Source organism: Vombatus ursinus, unplaced genomic scaffold (assembly GCF_900497805.2).
Source record: "Vombatus ursinus unplaced genomic scaffold, bare-nosed wombat genome assembly UNPS02000577.1, whole genome shotgun sequence".
Classification (NCBI taxonomy): domain Eukaryota; kingdom Metazoa; phylum Chordata; class Mammalia; order Diprotodontia; family Vombatidae; genus Vombatus; species Vombatus ursinus.
Window position 1 is genome coordinate 1,746,846 of NW_020940355.1, and position 4,890 is coordinate 1,751,735.

The 4,890-nt window shown below is 40.8% G+C and overlaps 1 pseudogene; it reads right to left on the minus strand.

Annotated features, from left to right (window-relative positions):
• Positions 1-210: 210 nt before the first annotated feature.
• LOC114046344 lies at positions 211-2,632 on the minus strand (annotated as a pseudogene).
• Between the last annotated feature and the right edge of the window lie 2,258 nt (positions 2,633-4,890).

Below are 4,890 nucleotides of genomic sequence, written 5' to 3' on the forward strand. Positions count from 1 at the left end.
CTTGAAATGTCATCCAGTTTTTTCCAAGACTACCTCCAGACTGCACATTTGTCTTGGGATGTCCAGAGAAGAATATTTCAATGATTAGACAACAGGATAAAACTCCCAGAGTCCATTCAAATAGCATGGGGAAAGAGAAAGCGGAGAAGCTATTCAAACTTCATTTTCTTTCTTTGCCACCAAAGATCCCTTGGCCTACCCACCGTCTCCTCAGCCACTGAAGCCTCCACCATGACCACCACCATCATGACTGCTCCCTTGGCCTCCAAAGCCACTGGGGTTACCCCAGGCCAGAATTAGTTTGTTTCCATCAATCTCCTTGTTTTCCAAGGCCCTTTTCACATGTTTAGCATCTTCTTCTCAGCTGAAGTCCCCTAAACCAAATCTTTTAGATCAGGGCTTCTTAAACTTTTTCCACTCATGACCCCTTTTTTTGTGCTTTAGCAGCATTCCTTGGTGTGGCATGACCTGAGGGCATGCACAGTGCAAAGTGTGCAAGTTTTGTATTCAGAACCAAGGCTGCAGTGAAGTTGCAGGATGCAGCATGGGCAAGCACTGCCAGAAACACCTTGGATTCATTACGTGGTTGATTTTTAATTAATTTTTGGTCATTGTGTTTTGGAAACCTTTTACTGTTTCCAATTTTTTTGCCACCGCATATGGGGTCACAACCCACAGTTTAAGAAGCACTGCTTTAGACAATCTTGTCACCTTGTCTATGCCTACCCTGGCACCTACAGAGCCATGAAACAGATCTTTAAATGTTTCTTCTATCATGTCTTTATATAGACCATCCAAGCACAAAGTTTCATAGAACTGGCTCCTTGGTGTGTCATTGGCTATCTTCTGTCCCTTTAACTCCAGTCATATAAGTCTGCCTTCAATTTCCATACTGTTATAAGAATTCAAAGTTTCATTTCTGTCTTCCACAGAGACAGATTCAATGAATGCAGACATTTTAGGTTGGCCTTAGTTGTTCTTTGACAAGCTGATAGACATTGCCTTCTCAAACACTTCCTGCAGATTTTCTTCAGTGGGATTGTAGGCAAGTTATTCAGCACTGGTGTCTTTGAGTCTGCTGGCTTGTTTTTGTTCCCACTCCAGGAATTATTCTTTCCTCCTCCCAAATTTTCTTGTACTTTTCTCCTCTGTGTGGTCCAGAATGAGTCCCTGACCATCAATGTTGGTTCCCTGTTTCTCTTCCATGTCTGCTTCTATTTTAAATGCAATGTAGGCAATTCCTTTGAGTGTGTCCCATCCTTGGTGCAGATCAGTCTGACCTCTTTGCATTCCTCTTGAGTTACATCATATGTCAGATTCTTGGCAAAGAGTATCTTCAGTCTTGATGTTTCTCTTTTGCTTTTACCATCTTCATTTCAGAGTTAAGCACTTTGGAGCCACTGAGTTCCAGAGTCTTTTCTATGTCTTCAGCTGATTCAAATTCCACATAGCCAAACTTCCTCGTGGCACCAATGAAGATGCCTACAGCAGTAAAGTTTTGTTTTGCTTTTGGTTTTTTTTTCATGATGCCAGTTTTTAGCTCAGAAATAGTTTTGTCAAAATTTTGTAGATGCTTCAGTTTCCAGTTTCTGTTTCTTGGTTTTGGGGGCTTTCTGTTTGTTGTTGTTGTTGTTGTTGTTGAGTTAATTCAGTTGTGTCTGACTCTTCATGACCTCGTGGACCATACTGTTCATGGGATTTTCTTGGCAAAGATACTGGAGTAACTTGCCATTTCTTTTCCCAGTGGATTAAGACAAACAAGTTAAGTGACATGCCCAGAGTCACACAACTAGTGTCTGAGGCTGGATTTGAACTCAGGTCTTCCTGACTCCAGGTCCAGCATTCCTATCCATTAAGTCATCTAGTTGCTCACTTTCTGGTTGTCTATTTCCTTTTTCCTCTTTCCTGGTTCTTCTTTGACAGACACTTCCTTCTCGTCCTCCTCCTCTTCATCTTCCTTCTCTTCATTTTCATCTCCCTCCTCCTCCTGGAGTCCTTGACTTTCCAAGCTTTCCTAAGGGTAGCTTTCACAGAAACAGCCCTCCTTTTGACAGGGGTGGTATCCATAGCTTCTTCTTCAGAATCATCTTCATCCTTATACATCACTATCAACTTTCTCCTCTTCCTCTTCAGCCTTAGATTATTGTTTGGCTGGAGCACCTCCCATTTTTCTGACTTTAAGTGACTTCTTCACCCTCCTCATCTTTACTGTCCTCTTCTTCAGATTCACTGTACTCTTTCTTGACATTCTTTCCATTTTTTTCCTCTTTGGTGGGGGAAAGGATGTGCTGCTTTAACTGGAATGGCTACCTTCTTGCTTGTAATGATGAAAATTTTGGCTAGGGTAGCCACTTTCTTGGCAGAGACCATGGCAACCTTCTTACCAGGAGTCATGACTACTTTCTTGGCACATGTGGGGGCAAAATAGCCTTTTTGGCTATTTATGTGGTGGTAGCTTTTTGCTGGTATAACCTTTTGAACTTCTGAGGGACCACAACTTCTTCCCCACTGCTTTCTTTTTCATCTTCTGACATGTCTTCTATGTGTCTTCACTGTCTTCTATCCCCTTTGTCAGATGAGTCATTTTCTTTGACTTAACTTGATTTTTAGTAGTCTTCCCAAGCTCTACCATGGTGGTGGTGTGACTAGGGAGTGGAAGGTGGAGATACTTTAATGCACTGTTGGTGGGACTATGAACTAGTCATTTTGGAAAAACAAATAGATGTTTTTGCTTTACAGATCCTCCTCTAAAGCAGAGGTGTCAAACACATGACACATAGGACATATTAAAACCTCCAACACTCCTGAGTAGGGCCCAGATTAAAATGTAATTAGGAAAATTTAATAAAATAAAAGAGATATAATACAACATAGATATTGCTAACTTGTGGTTTTCTAAGTCAATATGTGCCTACAGAGGACCTTATGCATAATTTAGTAGCTCTCTTGAAACAGCTATCATGCCTTGTCATTCTGCAGTACTGGTAGTATTGTAGCACTACATAGCCTGGCCAATAAGTCCAAAAACCTTGTGGAATGATTCAAATTTCCTATTCAAAAAGCATTTTTCCCTTGTGAACAAGAAAAGATTGAGCCTAAAGAAAGGCAGTATGTGAACTGGGAATAATTTTTGCTTTTCATTAAAACATGTACTACTCTCCAGGATAGAAGACTATGGGAGCCAGAACAGAGAAATGTAGAGCAAAGTTAACCTTTTTCAGTCCACAATCTTATACTCCTTATATGTGACTGCAGCAGTATTTGCCAATTCCATTATAACATGCACAAAGAATGAAAATTATCCCAAACCCATTTCTTTTCCCAGAAATGGTGACCAATAGCAAAGGGCAGATTTGAATTCCTTCTACTTTGATTCCCCTTATCACCATGTGGATGAACTAAAAGACACATCTGAGGAGACCCTAACAGTGTGCATATTTTTTTCTTCCTTTTAATAGACTAGCCCTTGGTCAAGAACCCTCTCTCATACTCAGCTTGTACCTGAGTAGTTAGCTACAGAATCCTGCCAAGTGATGTCTGGAAGAGAAAGGAGAAAACAACTCTACATTTGTGGGTGGCAGTATCTTTTTTTTTTTATGAGCTCATCACCAATTCAAGAAACTGTTTTCCAGCACTCATTTGTAATCCATTCCTGCTTTCAAAGTGTAAGCAACATTTCCTTCCCAATGTTTTTCCCATCTCAAATGGTGCTGTAATTTAGACAATAACATGCCGAGTATATGATTAATGAAGCTGTGAGCTGAGGATGGGACAGCTGCTGGATCACAAAGAGATGCTTTGTGTGCATGTTACTGCATGTACAAGAAATGACACAAATTGATAATTTGTTAAATTAATTGAATCTCTCTGTGAGTGTTATTGTAACCCCCAGTTAGGCGAGGGCACAACTATGGTGATACACACCCAAACAGGGGTGGTTAAGAGCATCCTCTTGTCTACTCTACCATGCTCTACTTAATTGGGAATATTATCTATCTCTGCAGAGCAGAACACAGGGAAAATGCTGAAGGAGGCACAGTTTGCATTTGGATTCCCTGAAAAGTCCAATGCCTTCATTTTTTCTCTCTTGACTGCTCAGGAGTTCCTGCTGTCACTGCTCACCTGAGCCTCCCTTAAGGCAGTCATCCATTCTCTGGAATTCACCTCCTCCCTCTTCAAACCCAACCTTGTAATTCTTCTTCTTGCGGATTAGATTTCTGTCAAGTGTCCAAGAAACTCTTTGGTGTTGCATGTGTTGGCAGCTACTATGTATCATCAATATGATTATTTCTACTATATCCTAAGTGAGATATGTGTCCAGTCATACCAAGGACAATGGGGCATAGTGGACAGAGAGCCAACTTCAGAGTCAAGAAATCTAGGTTCAAATACTGCCTCTGATGTATACTAGCTGTGTGACTCTAACTCAGTCATTTCCTCTCTAAGTACTCAGGTCAACTCTCTTAATACTCTAAGTTGCAGGGAAAGTGCTAACCTGAATTGTTAAAGGGAATTTCCTCCTCTAGTAGTCCCTAATACAAATTAAATCATTGATCTAGCCCTCTTCTCTATCTTTTACCACTATTCATTACTACTTTTTCTGTCAGACTATGAGATTCCCCAAGGAGAAAGGAGGCACAAAGATGTATTTCCCCAAGGCTGTAGCCTGGCCCCTCTTCTCTTTGCTCTCTCACTTGGCAATCATATCAGTTCACAACTGATTCAATTACAACATGTCTATGCAAACAATGCTTATATCTATACTTTCTTCCCTAGTCTCTGTCCTGAGGACCAGTCCTATATGACCAATTGTCAACTGGGCATTTCCCACTGGATATGAGTAGGCTTCTCAAAATCAACATATCCAACACAGAATTCATTTTCCCATAA